The following is a 13,091-nucleotide window of genomic DNA, read 5'->3' on the forward strand; positions in this document are numbered from 1 at the left end:
ATTACTTAAGATGATAAAAAAGAGCTGTTTAGTACTTCTATATATCTTAATTAAAATTATGTCACATAGTTTTTTAACCACTTAAACATATTAGATTTTTATGTTTTTTTTTTCATTTCTACTGGGTAGTGTAGAAATAAATAATAGTGTTGTTTCACAGCTTAACAATTACTTCTGTTCACCTTTGTGAACTTGCTCACTGTCTGTGGATTTTGCAAATTCCATCTCTGTCTATAAAGGTTTTCTTCCATATCCAAGCAGATATACAGATTAAGATAAAAATACATTCTTGTTGAGTGTGAACACAAGCAGAATTTGTGATTAACATGTCCTCCAGAATGGGGTAGAGGTTCCTGCCTTGCAGACGATGCTACGAGGGAATTCTTTGGTCCTAGACAATTCTAAATTGGAGTAAGAAGGTCTGAAAGTGAATAAATGGGCAAAAATGTAATACTCAATAAGTGAATGAACAATGGATCAATCATAATACATTTTAATTGAAAGTTATTTTTGTTTTAAAAAATGTGTGTGCCCTTTGTTTTCCTGTATAAATCCACTCATAGCTATATGCAGAGTTTATTGCATTGATTTTGAAAAGATCAAAAGTACACATTTTCCTACTATTCTATTCATACTGTATATTATTATCATTATAATGTTAAATCGTTATAGAAGTTTTGTTTTGTGTGGACATCAATTCTGCATTTAAAGCTCCTTTTCTTCCACTTTGCATAGTGTCATTTTCTAGCCTGCTCAATCCAGACCTGGGTCTCAGGGGGGCAAGCAATTGGCACAAGGCAGGAACAGTCCATCTCAGGACGACCCATAAACACACATCAGGGATAATTTAGTATTGCCAGTTCACCAAACCTGCACATCTTTGGGGAGTGAGAGAGAATTGGAGCCACAACCAGATGAAATCCATGCAGACACTGGGAGAACATGCAAACTCCATGTGGTAGAACTGACTTTAAAAATTGCATGTTTTATATGCTGTACTGAAGCATCTTGCAGAAATATTTTAATATTTTGTGATCCAATTTAACAAAATATTTTTGTTTCACATTAGAGTGCAACCATGGTGTGCATAAAATACAAAACAAATAAGTATACCTCAGAACCGGCATTTGGACAACTTGCTTGTAGTCTTTTGCATTCTTCATCCAGTTCATTATCTGTTATACTGCTGAATTTCTGCCTTGGTGACAGACCCTCAGTTTTCAGACGTTTATAAATATAAGATGCAGAACACCCTATGTGTTCTGCAATTCTTTTCCCTGTGTATCCTTGAGAAATTAATAGCTTCAGTTGTTCTTTAGAGATTTTCAACTTTTGGCAAACCAAATTGACCTATTATGAAACAATTTAAAAGAACAATAATAAAGCATCCTACTTTATGTCAATTAACAATAAATGTGTACTAACATTATTTATGAACAATTGACTAAAACAGTCTAATTTCAAAGAATAAGAATTCATTTTGAAAATGTTAAATGTTTATGCAGCAATACCAGCATTTACTAATATATACCAAGGAAAAAGGTAATTTTCATTATGTATAAAACCAGGATGAAAATACGTTTGTACTGCTGTGTTTTTATTTATTAGTTATCTGTGTCATGATGTGTTAACTTCACCTGTAATAAACATTTTTAGTGTTGACTGATGGATTGTGTATGAATGACTTAAGATGGACTAAACAAGAAAGCTTGACATATCCATTAAATTACTGGATAAAAGAAAACTGCAAAAAGAAAAAATGAATACAAATAGTAATAAGGAAATGTTTGGTGTAAATCCAATAACAAATCCTCACAGGTTTAAATTCCAAACTTCAAGTCAGCACTGCAGTACAACATAACATTAAAAAAGGCTGCTTAATGAAATTCAGGTTAGGTGAGGCTGGGACTGATTCCAGAAGTACTGGGCACAAGAAACTGTTGCATGCATGGACACACACCGACACTGACTCTAACAGAAGGAGAATTTGGAATAGCCAGTCTATTTAAGTGCATGCTTTTGGATTTGTGGGAGTAGAACTGAAGAGAACAGGCAACATGAAAATACGGACACCGTCCAGGAGTGGGATTGGAATTCTGGATGCTAGATCTGTTAGCCAGATGCACAAACTTCTGTTCTGTCCTGTCACCACAATGTCCTCCAATGTCGTAATATTCTGCATAAGTGAAGTGCTTTGAAATACTGTATTCATTGAAAATAAATGTATGAAATTAAGATTCATTTAAACTGATGACATAGTGTTGTTGAACAAGCCCATTGGGCTTGGGCTTAAGGATGATAACAAGTTGAGGTGCTTTTACAGTGGAGTAGCATTTTGTCCCCACATTTATTTTTTCCCCCAGAACTGTGGTTCCTTTCAATGTCATGAACATTTTATTAAATCACCTGGTCAGTCTTAACTGGCAGAGTTTTCATATAGCAGTGTTTGAATAAGAGCCAAGACTGCATGCTGTTCCATTCATATTTTGTTCCCAGTACTGCTGAATAAAAATTGAAAGACAGGACAATCGAAAACTAGTGGCATGTTCTAGTTAAATAGCCAGGAGTTCAGTGTGCGCAATAATCCCAATGAGTCTGTGTTGTAATAAAAATTATTTTACTCCTAACTGCAGAACGAGTTAAAAATGGTTACACGAAAAGATGCAGCTCTCTGAAATATTGCAGATAAACAGTGAAATACTGTATGTGAGAGTTCCTGTAGATATTCTTGCATTCTGCCAATTGCAAGAGATGCTGAGGCAAGAAAAATAGATACTTTTATTATGGCCTTTGCAGCGTGGGTGCACAGAAGATGATTCCATCATGTTATGCCTCATTCAGAACTCTCCTACACTTGTACCTGGTGCTGTCGAGACAGGCTAGAACTCTCACAACTATAAAATTGGACTAAGAATATTCTGTAAATGTATTTATTTACTTATGTATTTAATGTAACTTATTATAAGAAAATAGCAAGGAAATCATATTCAATATATCACGTTCAATAGGTGTTAAAATAGATGTTAAAATACTATTCAAGTATAATTCATTGCTGTGGTGGAGAAAAATCTCTGTTCATCCAGAGACTGTCAGAAATTGCTAAGCATCGTTTAAGCATTTTTGTTTTTACAATATCTTAGGACGTGTACCAAAAATGTATTTATTTAAAGTGATAACTCTCAAAATCGCGCAGGTAAAAATGCTGTTTTTTTATTGTGGGTATGGAAATAAAAAAATAAAATTAAACACCCCTTAAAGTAGAACTAATTGCATTTTTCTTCAGTACATCCGACTCATTAATTCAGTTTATGAACACGATCTTTCCAGCATGGGGCTACTATTGTAACGAAAACAGTATGGGTCACGGACAAGAAAGCGACTGTGGATGGAGTGCGGCAGTGCATACTCACATTTATTTTAGATTCCATCTTAGATTAAACAATTACTTCAGGAGTCAAGTATAAAGAACTAACTGGCCCAACATACTGCAACACAGGAGTTTAATGAAATTACTGAATTGAGAAAGAATAACGCCACTGTAAAATACCGCATTTTAAATCGTCTTCATTATGTTATAAATATGAAAATAACATTTTTAAAAATGTCACAAGGGCGGCACGGTGGCGCAGTGGTAGCGCTGCTGCCTCGCAGTTAGGCGACCCAGGTTCGCTTGCATGTTCTCCCCGTGTCTGTGTGGATTTCCTCCGGGTGCTCCGGTTTCCTCCCACAATCCAAAGACATGCAGGTTAGGTGGATTGGCGATTCTAAATTGGCCCTAGTGTTTTCTCGGTGTGTGGGTGTGTTTGTGTGTGTCCTGCGGTGGGTTGGCACCCTGCCCGGGATTGGTTTCTGCCTTGTGCCCTGTGTTGGCTGGGATTGGCTCCAGCAGACCCCCATGACCCTGTGTTCGGATTCAGCAGGTTGGAAAATGGATGGATGGAAAATGTCACAAGACACAGTGTTAAATTTAAGTCAACCCTAGGTGACTCAGTTGAAAAGAAAATACAATTGAATGCATTTATATGTGCATATCGTTAAATGATTGATCAGAAAGAAAGTCTATGTGTGCATTATCCACAAACAAAGACGAGAATTGTTTTTAATAAATTATGATTAAAAATTTTCATCAATACGTTTGACATTCCATGTCAAAGTTCACTTTTTCTAAACTATACCAATAAAGCAACATAAATATTATTCAACTGCGCAAAACATGTTTGCCCTATTGATCAGTTTATTTTCTTATTTAACATTAATTTAAAAAGACATTCATACTTTTGCGATGCTTACCTCCTTTAATGCGCTTAGCAAGAAAGTTGTTGATAACTGGTGGAGAGTTTCTGGCATCGTATCTTTCAATTCGTGGTATCAAATCCTCAAAATAGTCTCTCAATTGTACTCTAATATTTTCTGGTAATGGCGATGAAATTCTATCAAAGTTGTGTTTTGCATTTTGCAATAAATTCTTAGTATCAGAATCAATCACAGACCCTTCCAGAATATTTCTTTCTATTGCAGTGAAAACAGTTCTAATAGTCCTAAAAACTTCAGAAGTCTCTGCATACGCCATTGGAATCTGAACAGGCAGTGAACCTTAACAGGAAGTTATTGAAAATGTATTTGAGATATCTTGAAATGTGCAGCAAGTCATTTTAAGATATCTGAAAACACATTTCAGATATCTCAAAATAAATTTGGGATATCTTAAAATGAGAAGGAAGTTATTTTAAGATATCTCGAAATATAATTTAGATATCTTGAAAAGCATTTAACCTTCTCTGTTTCTTTGACCTTATCTTGGACTACTGTATTGGGATTTTGTTCACCTTGGAATCCCTTACTGTCAACTCCTTTATGCCTTTTTGGTCTCTTTGGAGCTTCACAGGGTAAAACAGTATTTCTGTGAAAAATAAAGCGTTATTTCTGTGTTTGCCGTATTAGTAGCCAGGGTTTTGACAGCAATATTCCCTTTTAGAGTGCATTTTTGGAACTTTTTGGGACTCTTGTACTTTGGGACTCTTAGTTCATAACATTAACTTTCTGTCATTTACCAAAGGTGCTGTTCAACTATTAGAGGTGTCTCTCCTCAGAGAGCTAAAACTGCAGGAGAGAAGTGACAGTACGTTACAAGTAACAGTCTGGATCGTTTTGTAATTTTAAACACTTTATTTATGTTACCCCTTAAACTCTTATAAAACTGAAAAGGCTCAACTCCTTCATCCTCTCCAAATATCTCATAACTCATAGTCCCAGATCAGCCTAGTTGCTCTTCTCTGGACTTTAGCACTGCTTCATTTTTCACAATGTATCCCAGATGTCAAAACACCATCTCCAACCATAATTATTCTTCATTTTAAAGACTTATATTTATGGGTATATTTGTGATATAGTTTTAATTGGTGTTTTTGTGCACTATACTTTTGCTGGTTACTGTTGTATGTTGTAATTTTGAAATGTAATATTCTGTACATTGTATTGGTGTTTGTGTTTTGCTATTGTTGTAGACAAACTCCTAGCAAATACAATGTCTGTCAATTAAGTTTAATTCAAATTGATTCCAGTGATGTTCAGATTAGGTTGATTGGTATTTGAACATTAGCTGAGTGTGGTGTTTAATTGTGTCCTGCAATGCAATGGCACTTCATCCGGGATGTACCCTACCATTAAACTGTGTGATCTACCAAAAAAATTAAACCATGTGCTGCTTTTTCATATTTATCAATTTGTAGGTGCATCCTGGAACTGTTTATAGGTAAGAGTACAATCGAAGAATATCCTGAACTGAATGAATGTTCAACCCTTTCTTAGAAAACTAATGTCAGATGTGCACAACTACAAAGCACTTTGTGGGTTTGCTCAGGTAGCAAAGGGGGACTGAGAATGGTGGGATTTTCTCTCCATTTTTACGTCCAAAGTGGTGGACCACAGCAAAACTTACTTCTGATGTTATTTCCTCGCTGGTACCAGAATACCCACTTTCCTGCTCCACACCCTTTTTAACAAATGGTCAGACCAGAAGTCCGCATTCATTCTCAATTCAGCAACTGATGGAGACAGAACTCCAACCGCAAGAACTCCATTTTCAGCCTGAAGAAGCCCAACCTCAGAATGAACAGTCCTTTTATCTTTATTCTTGACTATGATAACTTTTTACCCATTAAACAGGGTGCCACCACAGACCCCAGCACTTCATCTGTGAACTTGAAAGAAAAGTTTATCAGCTCACATTATTCTATGAATATGCCAATAAATAGAAAAGGCCTAACAGGACTTGTGATGGCACCGTGTTATTTGTGTCACCCCTCTTTCAGAGTGTGCGTGATGACATCCTTGCTCTTGTTAGATGTTATCATAAGTGACACATTAACAGCATATGTGACAAACTGCTGCTCTGAACAATTAGAATGGTGAGTAACCATTAGACTGTAAATCCCCAATTCACACAAGGCAAGTTAGGTGTGTTAAAAATGCTGCAATTAAATGAGTTCTTAGAAACCACTTTATCATTAACAAGTAGAAAATCACAAGAGAAAACTGTTTTAGGTACAGCAGTGTCTCAGGTCCTCTGTGTCTTTGTTTCTCCATAAAAGGACTGAGTCAAAACAAATAGAGATGGACAAACCGAGGACGTGTTGGGCTTTCCTGCTTTATGTTATTTTATCAAAATGTTTCTAATTGCAGCAATAGAAATGAAGTTCTTCATGTTTCTCTTAAATTATTAGGCTTATCAATTAATTTAAAGGCTAAGAAGACACAAAGAATACAGAACTGTAATGAGACGGATTTCACTGAGACACTTCAAAACGTAGGAAGCTTTGGAAGAACTGGGAATGTAGAAAAAAATCTGAAAGGTATCTTTATGTATTTATTTAAGTAATGCAAGAGTAGAATGAAAAGTAATGCCTCCATACTTGCTACTGATGACTGTATGGTAATGTATTAATAAATTATCCTAGAATATGCTCTTTAATTATATATACTCATTTTTCTATATAGTCAACAGATAACTGTACACATTTTTGCCAACATTAAATAAGTTTTGTGAAGCCGTCACAGTTGAAGTCCATTCCACACATATGTCCTGAAGAAATCCTCAGCTTCTTTGTTGGATGCATAATGTTGTCCACAAAGGACAACTTTAAATTTCAGAAAACAATTATCACCTTAAACAGCTTACATACATCAGTAAATTTAAATTGGAATAACATCATCTGCCATCAGAAACTCAATCACAGCATGTTGTGTAAATCACACTGATGAGGGTTCAGCACAGGGTGCCATTTTATATCAAATAATAAGAAAACAAGCATTCATAATGACCTGCTGTGAACTGGGATGATAGCGGAGAATGTACATAATGTATTGCATATCACTGCTGCTCTCTGTAGATGAAATATGAAATTAGAAGTATTTCTTTTCATTCTACCCTCATACTATTATTTTGTACTGATTTTGTACTGATTTTTTCACATGGTCTACTCAGGGTAGTCACTTTCCCATCGCTTCTCAGTCATATCTGCTAGAGGTAACTTCAAACACACTCTCTGTTGCTCTCTCTCTGCTGCTTTAATGCAATTTTCTGAGTAGTTTGAATCTTTACCAGGTATTTACAGTATTCTGTTATAAGTATTACTTGTCTATAGAACTATAGACTATAGAACACACTAGCAAGCTTGTGATTTATATATTTTACAGAAGTATTTTTCTGTTTATTGAAGTTGTCTTCTAATTGTTCAGTACTTAAGTTATTGAATATCCATGAAAACAATAATGGTATCACAACGGCAGTATTTAGTTAATTCTTAGAGAAAGTGAGCTACAGAATGTCTGAAAAACATGATGAAAAAATGATTGGAGGTTCACCATCTTGTACATATATACAAAGCTATCTCAAACATTACTAAAATTATCTTATAAAACTTCAAGCAGTGCTACAATAAAATCCAGAGGACAGCAACAAGGCTGATTCTGGAACTGTGAGGTATGAGCTATAAATAGTTGAACTTTATCATTGTAAGCAAACAAAAATTAAGAGTTATCAAAAGTAAATGCTGGAAGAGGTGTTAGTGAGGCCAGCAGTAGGCACTCAACCTATGGTCTAAATGTGGGAAACGGGGAAACTGTGTGTAAAAATGGCAACGTCCTTCAGATACATATGTCTTCAGAGACATAAAATTGAGGTCCTGACTCTCTGTGGTCACTCCTTTGTAAAGAGTAGGGTGTATCCCAGACTAAGTTGCCCACCATGGCCTAGTTATTCTGGCATCCTAATCATCCCCTGACTCTAACTGGCCAAGTGTCTCTCACCCCTTCACCACTTAACAGCTCATGTGTATCGAGTGTACTGATGCAAAATGGCTGCCATCGCAACTCACAGGTGGAAGTTTAAATGATGGTGGTGGTTGAAGTGACTCCCCACTCATTATGCAAAACGCTTTGAGTAGTGAGAAAATCTCTATATAAATGTAAAGAATTATTATAAAAACGGTGGCCATTTTTTCAGTAGATATATTAGAAGACAGCTTATGCATGGTATGCAGAGTGAATTCCTATCCAGTGTCTGTTAAAGTGAGAGTGCTTCCAATTACACAAATAAGTGTAAAAATAACTATTATGTTCCTCATAGTTTATCCTGTTTTGATACCACAGATACTGCTCTCTGTTTTATCATCGGCTCAGCTCCTATTGTTTAAAAAAATCAATTGTATTAATTTACTATTATTACTGTTATTATACAGTATGTACTTATTTATTGTGTTTGTTTTTAATGTCTAAGCTACTCTCTCTTTTTTACTGTACATTTTGTTATTTTGCAGGTTGGTGTAATTAAAGTGGTTGGTTGTTGAAAACATTATCCTTTCCCGTATTGTTTTAAGTGTTGTCAGTGGTAACATATTCCTTCTTCAGTTGCATTTCAAAATGTTTACATGTTATTTAGACAACTGGAACATTACTGGGTTAAACGAATAACAGAACAAACAGTAGGTTTTTAAGTGAGCATATACATTGAGTGATTGTGTATTTTAATTATATAAAGATAATTTTTCAGTGCTAATTCAACTCCTTGTGATGGCCCAAATTAAAGTCCTGGTTAGGGCCCGCTAAAGGATAGGGATGGCGCTGGCTCCCTCAGTTTTATTTTTTTTTTAGAAATGATGATTTCGCTTTATATTATTTTCATGTGATTTCCACCTCAGAAAGGTTCAAATAAAGACTGATAGCCTGCAACAAGACCACCTTATGCTGTTGGAAAGCAACTTTCAGCCAGAGGCACAGATCAATAGAATAATAGCAATGAAGTAGTTATGAGAATGTGTAAAAGATGAAAAAAAATGTCATGAGGGACCCGAAATATTTAACTATTACTGTGAGGAAAAAAAGTGGCCATGCTGTGGACGCCAGTGCATGAGAAACAGAAGCAAGGAGAACCTTTCTCAAAGACCTTCATGCAGTCAACTTGGCATGGGACAAAACTGAGGCCGCTGATGTTGACCATGCTCAATGGCAATTGCTTGGCACACAATGCGACTCCCAGTGCAGAAGGAACAAAGTCTAAGTAAGTTAAGTGATTTTCTACACTGTGGTGTGCTGGGTTGGTGACATCACTTCAAGAGTGGCCCACCAAATCAACAAGCTAATTAAAAGGGCAGGCTTAGTTATGAATGAAGGTAGTAGCGAAGGAGAAAATGAAGAAAAACTTAAGTGTAATTATAAACAATGCTGCACATCTTCCCTCTGACACATTAACACTGAGGATGTTCAGCCAACAAATCTATCTCTGTATTATATTCCGCCTTTCACGTCTATCTATCTATTGCTTTAATTGGGGGTGGTTTTAGCTGGGTTAGTAAAGAGGTATTTGGAGTTGTATTTCATTTTTCATTTTCTAATATATATTTATATTTTTCATTTATCTTTATTTTTGATTTTTCTGTATTTTGGTGTGAGACCAGAGTTGAAGTTGTGTTGGTCACTGGTTTTTGACTAGTGTTGCTGCTCTAGGGATGACAGCATATCATTCTTCTGCGTTTAGTTTAGTGATTTGAACAGAGTATTACATATTGAATAGCCTGTTCTATTCTAAAGAAGAAATCTAAAAGCACATATCTTTTAGCCTTTCATTTGAGAAACAGCTGAAATCCTACTTTGGGATTGTGGGATATCTAAAGTAATGTCTTTCACAATTAGTCATACATTTTATAATATTAAATGGTTGGTCTATGGTGTGCTGTTAGTTTCTCACTTGACATCTGCTGGTTTCTTCAAAGATTCATAGAGTATACTATTTCCCATGGAGTTATGTGACAGATACCCAAATATTTGTTTTTATTATTCTTTAGATTTATGAAGATGAATGACGCTACCATCGTGACTTAGAATTTATACCATTGAAACAAACCAGTAGACCTTTACGATTTGTGTTCTCTCATTCATCTGGTTCTTCTCAATGTTAGCTTGCGGTGTGCTTTTAGTGGCTACTGTTTCTTCAAAACGTTCATATAGTATACTATCTCCCACCAGGTTACGTATTAGATATTCTAATATTTGTTTTGATTGCTTTTTAGATTTATGAAGATGAAGAACGCTACCATTACTGTCTCAGAATTTATACTTCAATGTTCCATTGAATCAAACCAGAAGACCATCATGATTTCTGCTCTCACATTCATCTACATCATATCAATGTTTGGAAATCTACTGGTGATCTTGGTAATAATCCTGAACCCTCAACTCCATGCTCCAATGTACATTTACATCGGCACTTTAGCGGTGATAGACCTAGCAAACGGCTCAATTCTCATCCCAAAGATGCTGTCTGTTCTTCTGCTCAGCTCTTCAGTGGTGCCTTATGCAGCCTGTGTGTTGCAGATATTTCTTTTACTTCATGTTGAGGAAATGGAATCCCTTCTCTTAGCATTGATGGCCTTTGATCGCTACATAGCTGTTGTTTATCCTTTGCAGTACCCTTTAGCCATTACTAATAAAAAAGTTGTCATTAGTCTGTTAGTGTTAAATATTTTTGCAATATGTTTCAAATTGCATATCCCTATTTTTGCTTCAGAACTATCATTTTGTCATACCAATATCCTTCCTTTCTGTTTTTGTGATTATGCTACCCTGGTCCATGTGTCATGTTCTGACGATCCCAAATACTCAGTACCGATGATTACTGGTGCAGTTGTCTATGGTGTCTCCCCACTGATTTTAGTTCTTTTATCCTACAGCCGGATTGCTATTGAAGCCCTGAGGGTTACTTCAGCAGGTGGGAAAAGTAAGGTCTTCAGCACTTGTGTGACCCACCTGCTTGTGGTTGGACTTTTTCACATTCCACTTGCATTTTTTTATATATTGCCAGCAGCGGGAATCACGATTACAAGAGAAACTTACAATGTGATATTCATTCTTGGAAATGCAGTGCCGTCTATGTTGAACCCAATTATCTACAGTTTTAGGAACCAAGAAATAAATAAAAGCATTCACACACTCTTTATTAGGAGACGATCAACTCCTATAAGGAGGAAATAAAATATTTACTTCATCTTGTGTAGAGATGCAGTAAACTTAGTGATAAACTGAGTAGTGTAGCTTATCACAAACTGATGCTTAAACTCTTAAACTCTGAAAGAGTACTTTATCAATACTAAATCCAGGCAGTTGTTTCACTAATTCAATGAAAAAGTTAAATACAATGTTGTTATATTTGAAAGGAAACTGGTAGCTCAGACACTGCAATGTCTGAATGAGACCATCAATGAGTATTGACTGTTGCTCTCTGTCCAGCTTCCTGAGCTACTCCATGATTTTTCTAACGTGGTGACCAGACTTACATAGAAGTTCATCACTTGGCGAAAGGACACGTCTTCTCTAACAAGAAAACATGGAAACCTAATTCTGAAGAAGAATTTGGCATAATGTCTTAAATTAGATGATGATTAATAGCATTTAACCCCATGATCCTGCCGGAAATTAAGGAGAAGTGCATTTAAGTAGCAATCCGGAAAGAATTGTGGAAATTGAAGTGAAAAGAAACTGCAAAGTCATGTAGCTACAGTGGATACCATAATAAATTTCAAAATGTATTTGGCATTAGATTTCCAAACAAGCTGCATTGTCTTATGTAAGTCATTAAATATTTCAGTTTGTCTGTTTACCTTTCAGATGATGAAATTAAATATATGAATATGATATTCAAATTTTTGCCAGAAATTCTTCTTAAATTGCTAATTTTTTACTGTCATAAAAGTCAAATTTGTTACTTTGTCGGTTATTTGGGATGAAAACTGAAAATGATGACAAAATGTTTCAACAACCAGTGTCATGAAGCCACATTTACCTTTTATCATGTCATTCTTTTATCAGGTCCATATTCTGGGATATGAAGTGCAGTTCTGAAATGATAAGGAAGGTCTACCTCGCTTTTCACCTATCCTGATCATCCCTCGTGCTGTTTTCTTTATTATCTTTAAAGAGTTACTGTAACTACTCCTAACTTCTCTCTGATCTCTCCAGTATACTGAATCCTCAACCCTTGCTTTGTTTTCCTTTTATAAACCTTCTCTCTGCTATTCACCTCCTCAAAGGACGGTCCACTGTTTTGAAGTCCAAGTCTCCTTTCTCCGCCTTATTGGTTAAAGTATCCCACAGGTTCTGTTCTCTCATAGTCCATTAGCAGTCGTGCACCCATCACAGTATTTCATAATATATTGTTAATCCTTTATCTTCACATCATTTCACCAAGTGTTGGACAAATGTCACCTTGACGTTAAGTGCATCTATAAGCCAACAAACTAAAAAGGTCATCAGCCAGCTGGGTGAATAAAAATAAAAAAGAAAGCAGAATCTATGCTAGATGGCTGATATTACCTTGGACTGGCAGAATTTACATGTCTAAGTGTGTTAACCCGAGGTAAGTGGAAATCACTTGATTTGTTAATGGTTGGCTTATTCCCACACACAATAAATTGAAGAAACATATACACACGTCTTCTCCTTCCTCTTCATTTTTTCCCACTTCTGTGTCTGGTCAATATTCTTGATGAACGTTCTCCATACAGCTCGTTCCTGCACCTCCTCCCTATTCAGACCATTTT

Source organism: Polypterus senegalus, chromosome 2, assembly GCF_016835505.1.
Source record: "Polypterus senegalus isolate Bchr_013 chromosome 2, ASM1683550v1, whole genome shotgun sequence".
Classification (NCBI taxonomy): domain Eukaryota; kingdom Metazoa; phylum Chordata; class Cladistia; order Polypteriformes; family Polypteridae; genus Polypterus; species Polypterus senegalus.